Raw genomic sequence first — 12,698 nt, 5'->3', positions numbered from 1 at the left:
ACACCGATGTTTATAGCAGCATTATTCATGATTGCCAAGAGATGGAAACAGCCCAAATGTCCATCAATGATTTGTGGCTAAGCAAATTATGGGATATATATACAATGGAATTTAAAGCAGCTGTTAGAATAAAGTCATGAAGCACGTAACAATGTGTGTAGTAGCTATGTTCAGGTGTCAGTTTGGCCAGATGATGGTGCCAGTTGTCTGTTGCTGTGGATTTAAATCATCAGCATGTGAAATTCATCTATGGCTGATTACATCTCTGGTCGGCTATGGGGAGTGCCTTCTGCAGAGTGATGTTTAATTTATTTGGCTGGAAGCTTAAAAGAGAGAGGTCAGAAGAGAGCTCAGAAGCTCAGACCCAGATGCTTAGAGATGCAGAAAGGAAATGCCCTAGGGAAAGTTGTTGGAACCCAGAAGTCAGGAGAGAAGACCAGCCGGCATCACCACATGCCTTCTCATGTGACAGAGAAACTCAGGTTAAAGCTAGTTGCATTTCCTCTGAGGAACTATAAATTTGTAACTAAATAAATCCCTTTATTAAAAGCTAATCCACTTTATCTCATGGATTGTTGCATTCTGGCAGCATTAACAAACTAAAACAACATGGATGAAACTTGAGGACCTTATGCTGAGTGAAATTAGCTAGAAACAAAAGGATAAATACTGTATGGTCTCACTAATATGAACTAACATTAATGAATTAACTTTGAGAGTTAAAGTTAAGAACACAGGTGATCAGGAAATAGGAAGAGGGTAGAGATTGGACATTTGATGCTGAAGGAGTATGGAATGTTCAACAGGATTGATTGTAAAGATCCAGAAATGGGTAGCACAATGCTATCTGATGGTAGCACAATCCTGTAAATACACTGAACAAAGTTGAGTGTGAGTATGGTTGAGGTTGGAGGACTGGGGGCATGTATAACACCAGAAAGAAGACAGAGGGTAAGGCCTGGGAGAGTATAACTTAGCAATGCCTAGAGTGGACAATTGTGCTTAAATGTACAAATATGGGATTGTTTTTACATGAGGGAGAACAAATGAATGTCAACATTGCAAGATGTTGAAAATAGGATTGTATACAGGAAAAAATGCAATTAGTGCAAACTAGGATCTATAGATAACAATGACATTGTGGTTTGCTTCCATTGACTGTAACAAAGGCAACTTGTCAAAGCTAAATGTCAATAAGCAGAGGCTATGGGGGAGGGGTATAGGATTCATTGTAGAAGAAATGGAAATGTTGTCATATAGATTGTGGTAGTGAAGCCATGGCTATGTGATTATACCAGGAACCATTGATTTAACTTAAGCTGGATTGTGTGATGTGGAAATAAAACTGTTTAAAAATGAACAGAGAGATACAAGTGCTGGAGAAAATGTGGAGAGAGAGATGTACCTATTCAGTGTTGGTAAGGAAGCTGAGAGAACAGAGAGATACAAGTGCTGGAGAAAATGTGGAGAGAGAGATGTACCTATGCAGTGTTGGTAAGGAAGCTGAGAGATGCAGCCCCTCTGGAGGGCAATGTGGTGGCTCACAGTTAGGCTACGGATAGGGTTGCTGTTTGATCCTATAACCCTATAGTTAGGTGTATACTAGGAGAAACTGAGAGCAACCACATGAATGAACATATGCACACTGATATTTGTGGTGGCAGTGTTTGCAATATGCAATGGATGGAGGTGGCCTAAGGGTACATCAACTGAGAAATGGAAGAAGTAACTATGATGTATACAGATACGATGGGCTATTGAGAAGCTTCAAGAAGAAATGAAGTTGTAGGGCATGCACTTAGGGGAATAAAATTTAAGGACAGTATATTGAATGAAATAAGCTACAAAAGAAAAGACAAATATTGTAATGTCGTACTAACGTGAACTAACTATAATGTACAAACTCTGAGAATTGAATTCGAGAGCATAGGTTATCAGGTGAAGGCCTGTTGTAAAGGTTCCTAGATTGTAAGCTCTTACAGCAGTCACATCTATTCCGGAGTTGTAACCGTTATTTCTAAATTCTGAGATGCTGAGCTCTTTGTATATAACATGGTTGTTCCCTGAAACTTTGGGTATTTGTGTGATACCTGAGACTCAGAGCTGGAGTTCTGAAACTATGAAAGCCAGCATTACCCCATACAGCAACTGTGAAAAACACTGAGAAAGTGATCAAATTTTAATTAGAGATATGAATGATCTGAATAGGACTAAGGTAAGTCAGATTAAAGGGTAAAGTATGATATTGACTGTATTTTAAAACGTCAACCTCTGTGTGAGATCAAAAGAAGAGATGTTCATTTGGTGCAAAATTTATATTTTCCATAGCACGCTATCTAATTTAACTTGTATGGTCAGTTTATTCAAACACTATAATTACATGGAACCTTGAACAGGAAGTGAGATCTTGTTGATTTGTACAGGTTGATGTGATGCCTCAATACATCCCAGAGTAATCTGGGCAGAAAATTAAAAAGTATTTGTAAAGTCCCTTTGAGGAACTGGGGGGAAAGGTGGAAATACTAAACTTCCCCACCTGGGGAATTCCTGATATTCTCACAAGTATTGGAGACTACCAATTTGATGGGCCACACCCTCGATCTTGGGGCTTACCTTTATGAAACTTATTCCTTCAAAGGAGAAGCTAAGGCTACTTATGATTTTGCCTATGAATCACCTCCAGAGAACTCTTTTGTTGCTCAGATGTGGTTTCTCTCTCTAAACCAACTCTTCAGGTAAACTCACTGCTCTCCCACCTATGTGGGACATGATTCCAGGGGTGTAAATCTCCCTGGCAATCTGGGATGTGACCCCTGAGGATGAGCTTGGCCCTGGCATTGTGGGATTGAGAAAGACTTCTTGTCCAAAAAGAGGGAAGAGAAATGAAGCAAAATAAAATCTCAATGGCTGAGAGATTTCAAATAGAGTCTAAAGGTCATTCTTGAGGTTATGCTTATGCTGTATACATATCCCTTTTCAGTTTTGGAAGTATTATAGTAGCTAGAGGGAAATACCTGAAACTGTTGAACTGTAATACAATAGCCTTGATTCTTGAAGATGATTGAATAGCTATATAGCTATCTGTGTGAACATATGAGTGTGAAAACCTTGTGACTAACACTCATAAATGACACTGGACAGATAAGTAAGGAAAAAAAAGACAAAAAACAAATTAAAAATACGGGGAAGGGGGTATGAGATGTTTTGGGTGTTCTTTTCTACTTTTACTTTTATACTTATTTTTATTTTTTTTGGAGTAATGGAAATGTTCAAAAATTTATTGTAATGATGAATATGATAATACTGTGAGCCACTGATTGTATAATTTGGATGATTATATGGTATGTGAATAGATAATATATTTCAATAAATAAAATTGCTTTAAAAATGTTAGCTTTCATATGCACATTTTTACAATACTGCAATCAATATACAGTTTATCTGTATTTTACTATTTTAACCTATTATGTATATAATTTTCTATGTTTCTATATAGTTTTTGTTTTGAAGACCTGTTTTCTTGTATCTTGTTACTAGGCTGTAATTTATAAAACCTGTTTCCTAAGGATGAACATTTCCATCATTTATATTTTCTTCTATTCTAGACATTGCAGTTAGAATTCTTACAAATATATATATATATATTTTCCATTAAACCACTGTGTGCTTAGAATAGATTCTTAGGTGTGGAATGATGAGGTCATAAAATATCACCAGTTTTCAACTTGGAAAAACTTTTCCTCAGGGATTCAAGTACTGTCTTGTGCAAGAGAAATAGAATAGCAGCTTCTAGGAGCACAGGCTCCAAATTTTGGAGTAATCCTTGGGGAAGAAGGGTTTATGGCTATTATTTGTACCGATTTGCACATTTTTTTTGTAAATTTGAAGTTATTTCAAAATCAAAACAAAAATCTATCTTTTTCTTTTGGCAAAATGTCAAGGTCCGACATAAGCACCAAGGACACACAGAGACACTTAGAACACAGATGAGCTCCTCTCATTATTTCACATCTCACATCCAATCCATCAGCAAATCCTATCAGCTCAACTCTCAAAATATAAGCAGAATCTGCCACTTTTTACTATCTTTGCTACTAGCTTCCTGGTCTACCCTCTTTTCTTGTCTGGATTATTTCAATAACCTCCCCACTGATCTTCCTGCTAGAGCCCTTAACATCTATTTTCAACCCAGTAGCTGAAGTGATTCTTTTAAAGTATAAGTTAGATAATGTCACTTCTCTGCTTAAAACCCTCTAAGGGTATCAGTGGCTTAGAGCATTCAAATAGAACCGAGAGGCTATTCTGGATGTTACTCTTATGCAAGCTTCAGTTAGATATTGCTAATTACCACAGTTTGCCAACCTCCAACCAAAACCATTCCTGTTAACTCTAAAAGACACCTAAGACTCTATTCCTCTTGCTAACAACACACTAAGTTTACTTTCCAGAAATCTACAACCTCCAGATGGTTCCTTGGCCCGCTAAGTCCTGAAGCTCAGAGTGACCAGCTTCTTCAGAACATCAACAAGTTGCATCCCCCATTCCCATAAAACCCCTTTCCAACATGAAAAAGTTAGACTGGGCACAGCCCAAATGTCCTTAATGATTGGGAGAAGGATCAAAGGGGAAGAAGGAGTTATGACAGAGAAGATAGAATTTAACAAATGAGCATGACTGCTGAATTGATATTTCTTTTAGTCTTCGGCGTCTTGGAGCAGCTAGAAGGAAAAACTTGAAATTGTGGAATTGCAACCCATACCAAACTGAAATCTGTTCTATAACTACTTTTTACAATGTACTTTGAAATTCAATGCATTTTATTTTGGGGTATATATGTTATGTTTCAAATAGAATGTCTTTTTTTAAAACTCTCTGTTTTGTATCTTATTCAGAATAAAAGTCAAAGCACTTTAAATCACCTATGGTGGGGTAACCATATAATTATTATCCAAACTGGGATTTTGGGGAGAGAAACAACATATGGTTAATAATTATGTCAGCCCTCCAGCCACAGATCTGAGCTTCCAGATAAACTGCAGTGGGTAGTCACTGTTCCTATGAGACCCTACGTGTGCTAATCTGGCAATAGATGATCTGTTTCAGCAAACCTGGTGTTTACTGGTACCATGAAGTCTGACATGTCTATGATATGGCACATGTCTTTTTGATATTTTTTATACAAAGCAAAAAGGGGCTTAGCTATTACATAGTCCTTGATCTCAGCAGTATATATAACCCTTGACCTTATTGATCATGTCAGATGGCTTTATTCTCCGAAGGGTCTTCCTTGGCTGCTATTTCTCTTCCTGGTTCAACAGGTTACACTTCACTTTCCTGGTTGACAAAGTATTTTTGTCATCTGCCCTGTAAAGTAATGAGGTGGTATTTCTAATCCGTAAGAAACATAAAACTTTAGAACATAAAACATGGTTCGTAATTTCCAATATAATATGAAAGGCAGTGGCATCCTGTGGTGAAAAAGGATGAGATAGAGATAGCATCAAGTCCTGGCTTTAAAAGTTTCTCATAGTGAGACTTTGGGAACCTCTGCACTTCAGGTTTTGCATCTTTAGCAGAGATAATCATTCCAATCACGTAAAGCTGTTATGAGAATATGTTAAAAACTTGGCCATACTCACACACAGTGTGTGGCTGCTCTCATTATTTTCAGGGAGCTTAGGTTTTAATGGCAAGGTAAAGGTAGAACCAGAAATAATGGAAAACAAGGCAGTGTGTAATTAAACATGGAGCCTTGAGAAAGTTTGTTTGTGGACTACAACAGTCAGGAAATCTTCTCAGAAAAAAGAAAAGGATAGAGTTGAAGAGAACCTGAAAGGATAAATAACAATTGACTAGAAAGGACTAGATTGAATATTCCAAGTTGTCAAATGAATAGCTTATGGGGAGTCTTTTTGGGTGAATTGTTATTATATATCCATAAGACACTCAATCCTTGTCCAGTGTATGGAAAACAGATTTAGTTGCTTTTGTGTTTTTATTTCCTTTGGTGAGGACATCTGAGGCCAGCAAAGAACCAGGCTAAAGGAGAGAGAGAGACTAAGTGCAGGGAGTGCTAGGTTCAGAGCCCCCCGTGGTTCCCTCAGTGCTGCCCTTGGGGCTTCCCAATCCCTGAGCTTTAGTGCTGTACACTTTTCCAACTGTCAGGCTGGATAGAGAATAGTGTTAGAAAACTGCGTCTCAGAACCTGTAAGATTTTTCTTTAATACTACGGAGGTGGCCTGAGCATTTGCCCTTTGCAGTGAGCTCTTTGCAGGAAGAGTTCTTTGCAGAATGCCCTCATGTCTTGGGGAAAACCTGCTCAAGCTGAGAGATTTTGAGAGCATTCTTGCATTCCTGCCCGCATTCCTGCTCAAAGGCAGCACAGACAAATTCAAGCATGAGCGTGGAAAAATACAGCATTTAACTCCTGTCTGCAAGCTTGAAAAGAGAGAAGGTATGAAAGCAGTTTTTTTTTTAACACATTGCAATTTTGTAGCTCATGAGGTGTATCCAAAGATCTGTCATTTTCTACAAAATGGTGATAAATTCTAAACTTAGTTTTGATTAGAGGCTCCCGTTTTCAGGTGTAATCACTTACGCAGTAACCCTTTATGATCTACTTCTACTGCAATACTTTTACTGTACCTGTTCTTTCCAAAGTCGCCAGTCATATCTCAGATTTGAAACTCGGTGACCTTTCCTCAGTTCTCAGCATCCTTATTTGAATTGCCTTATTTTTTCTCTCCTTTGAATTTCTCCTTTTGAGGTAGATTATACATCTCGCCTTAAAGCTTTCTTACTTAGTTACTTCAAGGTAGGAAATATATCTTACTTATTTTCTTAACCTGCCCATCACAGAAACTTTTATGTACAAACATTTGAACTGATGGACTTTTGAACTTCGCTCTTTACATAGGAATCAAGCAGTTTTACAATGAACTCTGTTGTTCTGTCTTTCTAATGCATACTTATTACATGTTTCTGATGGACTTCTTTTCTAAGTGTGAGTCTGTGCCTTTAATTACTATCATTAGCACATAAACAGTGCTCATGGCCATGTGCTCATCCACAAGTTTGGAAATGGGCTACTGCAAGTAGGAACTCTGGGTCATCTGGAACTACAGGGTTGAATGAGGGTTTTGAAGCAGCTGTGTACCAGGGGCCAATAGAATCACACTCATATTTATCAGATGCGTAACTTTAGGCAAATCATTTATTCTCCCCATTTTTTGAGATGAGCAAATAAAGCACAGGGGGATTAACATGAGTCTGATAGGTTTGTTGCAAGCATCAAATGAAGAAGCCTTTGTGAAAAGTCTCTGTAATATGGGAAGTGCTATATGTAAGTTGTTCTGATGATAACATTGCACAGTGGATGATGGATATGCACAATAGTCCATACCACAATGGATTATGCCTTAAAATGGAAAAAGTTCGATAGAGAAAATGCAAAAACACTAAGCTGTACAAAACATATTTCCATATAAATCAAAGTATGTATTATTTTCTGTAAATATGACAGTATTTGTGTAGAAATCATATTATTAATTCCAACCAACAGTGTCCAAAGTATGTTCTGTGGATAGTAAATGGGTATTCCACAAGAAAACTTTACCTTGGTTAAATAAACTTGGAAAACACCAAGTTAGAGATCTTCAAGATTCTATATTGGTTAGTTCTTAGAGCCTTTTATTATTCTAGTTTCATTGTGGATTTGCAAAATGAGGTTTAGGAAGGTATGTGTGTGTTTGTGTATATAGTATATTTTGCTATATTTCCTAAACATATATAAATATGGAATGACACCCCACCCCCCAATTTTTCCTACTGAGCCTGTTGGTTCTAGAACTCCATAGAACACATTTTAGGAAATGCTGCTCAAGAGGGTTGCATGAACTTTTTTGTGTCCCATGTATTTAATTGGAGGATAGGCCTAAAGGAGCAGATTTATAACCACTGGTATAACCAGTCAAAGGTTATCGTTTCCTAGGGATATGACCAAGAAACTTGGTCAAGCCTCCACTTAATTTCATGGAAGAAGTTGTCACAATCATTTGGCCATGCATTTGATAGGAAGGCCTCTGTCCTAAAACAAAATCAGAGTAGCAAAACATTAGAAAAAGGAAAGAAGGAAGGAAGGAAGGAAGGAAGGAAAGAAGGAAGAAAGGAAAGAAAGAAAAGAAACAAAACTATGCATCAGGGTTTGATCTGTGTGTTTAGGATTACATATATTTGTATCCTACTCTTAAAGAGTCAGGTTGATTTTTTTTCTCCCCTTATAGCTGAGATAGAGATTCCCTGAAACTTATCAACCTCCTAAGATAACATGGAGATAGCCTGAAATTCTAAATCCTCTTCTGCCTGTTAAAAAATTATTGTTTGCTGAAATGGGAGTGGAGCAAGAGAGGACAGGGGATTTAGGGAATGGGGAGGAGTGCTCTGAGGGTAAGGCAAAACTGTGAGTTATTCTTGGGGCTTTTTGTGTTCTTTTGTATTCTTGATAGTATTTCTGGCCCCTTTTGAATTTCTGATTTTTCTGAAGAAAATTAAAATAGAGTTCTTTAATAATAATTAAAGATGTTGTTGAGGACCAGCTATCAAGTCTGTCTGACTTCTACCCACACAATTTACCCGTGGGGTGCCATGAATTATCATATAAAAATGTTTAAACTCAAATTTACTGAAATGTGTCAGGTGACCTGCCTATTCCCCTGGACCATGCCTGCCCACACCGTCTCTCTAAGGCAGGCAAAATAACAATTCTCAGCCCCCACGGGGCTGGCTGCGGCTGGAGAACACAACCACAGCAAGCCACTCTGTAAACCACTTTGGCCTATAGAGACCATAAAAATTGTCAACATAAAATACTTTAAGAGCCTTCCATTAGTGCTGCTTTGCTAAGAAAAAACAGAGTGTTGGCCAAACCGAGAAGACAGCAGAATTTTCTCCCATTGATTATCCTTTTGGCTGCCTGATTAGCTATCGATCTTCTAGCCCCTTCAGATTCTAGAGTTTGTGTTTCTTGATACTTGATACAAAAGGCATTCATATTACAGACTTTGGAAAGCAAAGCTATGGATGCTTCATTAAGGAGCCAAACAACGGCATATCTAGAATATCAGGCGGCCTTCGCAGTTCTTTCTGAAGGTTAGAGTCTATAATTGCTTGATTTGTAGGGTTTGTTCCATCTTCTGAGAACTCAAACTAGGGAAAGTAGAAAGGTAAAGAGCTCAACAATAGTTAGAAAACCACCCTAATAACATCAACAATAGCAAAATGAAGATACATTTCTTTCTATCCTGCAAGTATAGAAAATGAAAACTCGGGTCCTATAATTAGGCTGGATTTGAATTCTAAATTTTTCCTTTACTAGTTGTGTGGTACAGGACATCTTTAAGGATTTTTTCCTCCTCTTTGAAACAGGAATAATTTTTTATAAAAATTATTTCAGATAATTGGTATGAATTTCTTAACATGTATGGCACATGCAAAATATTGAACATTAGCAGTTGTAACCATTTTTGGGTTTTAATGTCTGTCCACATGCAAATATAAATGCATAAATACATATAATACATATGTACATACATCTATGTATAAATTCTGAATTCTTATGCCAACAATTTATAAATGAAATTTTCTCTCAATGAAGAATGTTTGCTTTTAAAACATTTTTATTGGCGAATCTTCACACACATACAGTCCATACATGGTATGCAATCAATGTCTTACAATATCACATAGTTGTGTATTCATCACCATGATCATTTTTAGAACATCTGCATCACTCCAGAAAAAGAAATTCAAGAAGAAAGAACAAACTCTTGCATCCTATATCCTTTTTTATTTATTTATTTTTTTATTAATTAAAAAAATTAACTAACACAACATTTAGAAATCAATCCATTCTACATATGCAATCAGTAATTCTTAATATCATCACATAGGTGTATGGTCATCATTTCTCAGTACATATGCATCGATTTAGAGAAAGAAATAGCAAGATAACAGAAAAAGAAATAAAATGATAACACAGAGAGAAAACAAAAATAAAAATAAAAATTACAAAAATATATAAGAAAAAAAAAACAAAAAAACATAGCTCAGATGCAGCTTCATTCAGCGTTCCAACATAATTACATTACAATTAGGCAGTATTGTGCTGACCATTTTTTTTTTAGAAATCATACCATTCTACATATGCAATCAGTAATTCTTAACATCATCACATAGATGCATGATCATCGTTTCTTAGTACATTTGCATCGGTTTAGAAGAACTAGCAATATAACCAAAAAAGATATAGAATGTTAATATAGAGAAAAAAAATAAAAGTAATAATAATAAGAACAAAACAAAACAAAACAAAGCAAAACAAAAACCTATAGCTCGGATGCAGCTTCATTCAGTATTTTAACATGATTACTTTACAATTAGGTATTATTGTGCTGTCCATTTTTGAGTTTTTGTATCTAGTCCTATTGCACAGTCTGTATTCCATCAGCTCCTATTACCTATCATCTTACCCTGTTTCTAACTCCTGCTGAACTCTGTTACCAATGACATATTCCAAGTTTATTCTGGAGTGTCGATTCACATCATTGGGACCATACAGTATTTGTCTTTTAGTTTTTGGCTAGACTCACTCAGCATAATGTTCTCTAGGTCCATCCATGTTATTACATGCTTCATAAGTTTATCCTGCCTTAAAGCTGCATAATATTCCATCGTATGTATATACCACAGTTTGTTTAGCCACTCGTCTGTTGATGGACATTTTGGCTGTTTCCATCTCTTTGCAATTGTAAATAACGCTGCTATAAACATTGGTGTGCAAATGTCCGTTTGAGTTTTTGCCCTTAATTCCTTTGAGTAGATTCCCAGCAATGGTATTGCTGGGTCGTATGGCAATTCTATATTCAGCTTTTTGAGGAACCGCCAAACTGCATTCCACAGTGGTTGCACCATTTGACATTCCCACCAACAGTGGATAAGTGTGCCTCTTTCACCGCATCCTCTCCAGCACTTGTCATTTTCTGTTTTGTTGATAATGGCCATTCTGGTGGGTGTGAGATGATATCTCATTGTGGTTTTGATTTGCATTTCTCTAATGGCCAGGGACATTGAGCATCTCTTCATGTGTCTTTTGGCCATTTGTATTTCCTCACTGAGAGGTGTCTATTCAAGTCTTTTCCCATTTTGTGATTGGGTTGGCTGTCTTTTTGTTGTTGAGTTGAACAATCTCATTATAAATTCTGGATACTAGACCTTTATCTGATATGTCGTTTCCAAATATTGATTCCCATTGTGAAGGCTGTCTTTCTACTTTCTTGATGAAGTTCTTTGATGCACAAAAGTGTTTAATTTTGAGGAGTTCCCATTTATTTATTTCCTTCTTCAGTGCTCTTGCTTTAGGTGTAAGGTCCATAAAACTGCCTCCAATTGTAAGATTCATAAGATATCTCCCTGCATTTTCCTCTAACTGTTCTATGGTCTTAGACCTAATGTTTAGATCTTTGATCCATTTTGAGTTAACTTTTGTGTAGGGTGTGAGATATGGGTCTTCTTTCATTCTTTTGCATATGGATATCCAGTTCTCTAGGCACCATTTATTGAAGAGACTGTTCTGTCCCAGGTGAGTTGGCTTGACTGCCTTATCAAAGATCAAATGTCCATAGATGAGAGGGTCTATATCTGGGCACTCTATTCGATTCCATTGGTCGATATATCTATCTTTATGCCAATACCATGCTGTTTTGACCACTGTGGCTTCATAATATGCCTTAAAGTCAGGCAGTGCGAGACCTCCAGCTTCGTTTTTTTTCCTCAAGATGTTTTTAGCAATTCGGGGCACACTGCCCTTCCAGATAAATTTGCTTATTGGTTTTTCTATTTCTGAAAAATACGTTCTTGGGATTTTGATTGGTATTGCATTGAATCTGTAAATCAATTTAGGTAGGATTGACATCTTAACTATATTTAGTCTTCCAATCCATGAACACAGTATGCCCTTCCATCTGTTTAGGTCTTCTGTGATTTCTTTTAGCAGTTTTTTGTAGTTTTCTTTATATAGGTTTTTTTTCTCTTTAGTTAAATTTATTCCTAGGTATTTTATTCTTTTAGTTGCAATTGTAAATGGGATTCGTTTCTTGATTTCCCCCTCCGCTTGTTCATTGCTAGTGTATAGAAATGCTACAGATTTTTGAATGTTGCTCTTGTAACCTGCTACTTTGCTGTACTCATTTATTAGCTCTAGTAGTTTTGTTGTGGATTTTTCCGGGTTTTCGACGTATAGTATCATATCGTCTGCAAACAGTGAGAGTTTTACTTCTTCCTTTCCAATTTTGATGCCTTGTATTTCTTTTTCTTGTCTAATTGCTCTGGCTAGAACCTCCAACACAATGTTGAATAATAGTGGTGATAGTGGACATCCTTGTCTTGTTCCTGATCTTAGGGGGAAAGTTTTCAATTTTTCCCCATTAAGGATGATATTAGCTGTGGGTTTTTCATATATTCCCTCTATCATTTTAAGGAAGTTCCCTTGCATTCCTATCCTTTGAAGTGTTTTCAATAGGAAAGGATGTTGAATCTTGTCAAATGCCTTCTCTGCATCAATTGAAATGATCATGTGATTTTTCTGCTTTGATTTGTTGATATGGTGTATTACATTAATTGATTTTCTTATGTTGAACCATCCT

The sequence above is a fragment of the Tamandua tetradactyla genome, chromosome 8, assembly GCF_023851605.1.
Source record: "Tamandua tetradactyla isolate mTamTet1 chromosome 8, mTamTet1.pri, whole genome shotgun sequence".
NCBI lineage: Eukaryota > Metazoa > Chordata > Mammalia > Pilosa > Myrmecophagidae > Tamandua > Tamandua tetradactyla.
Note: the sequence above shows the minus strand (reverse complement) of the source record.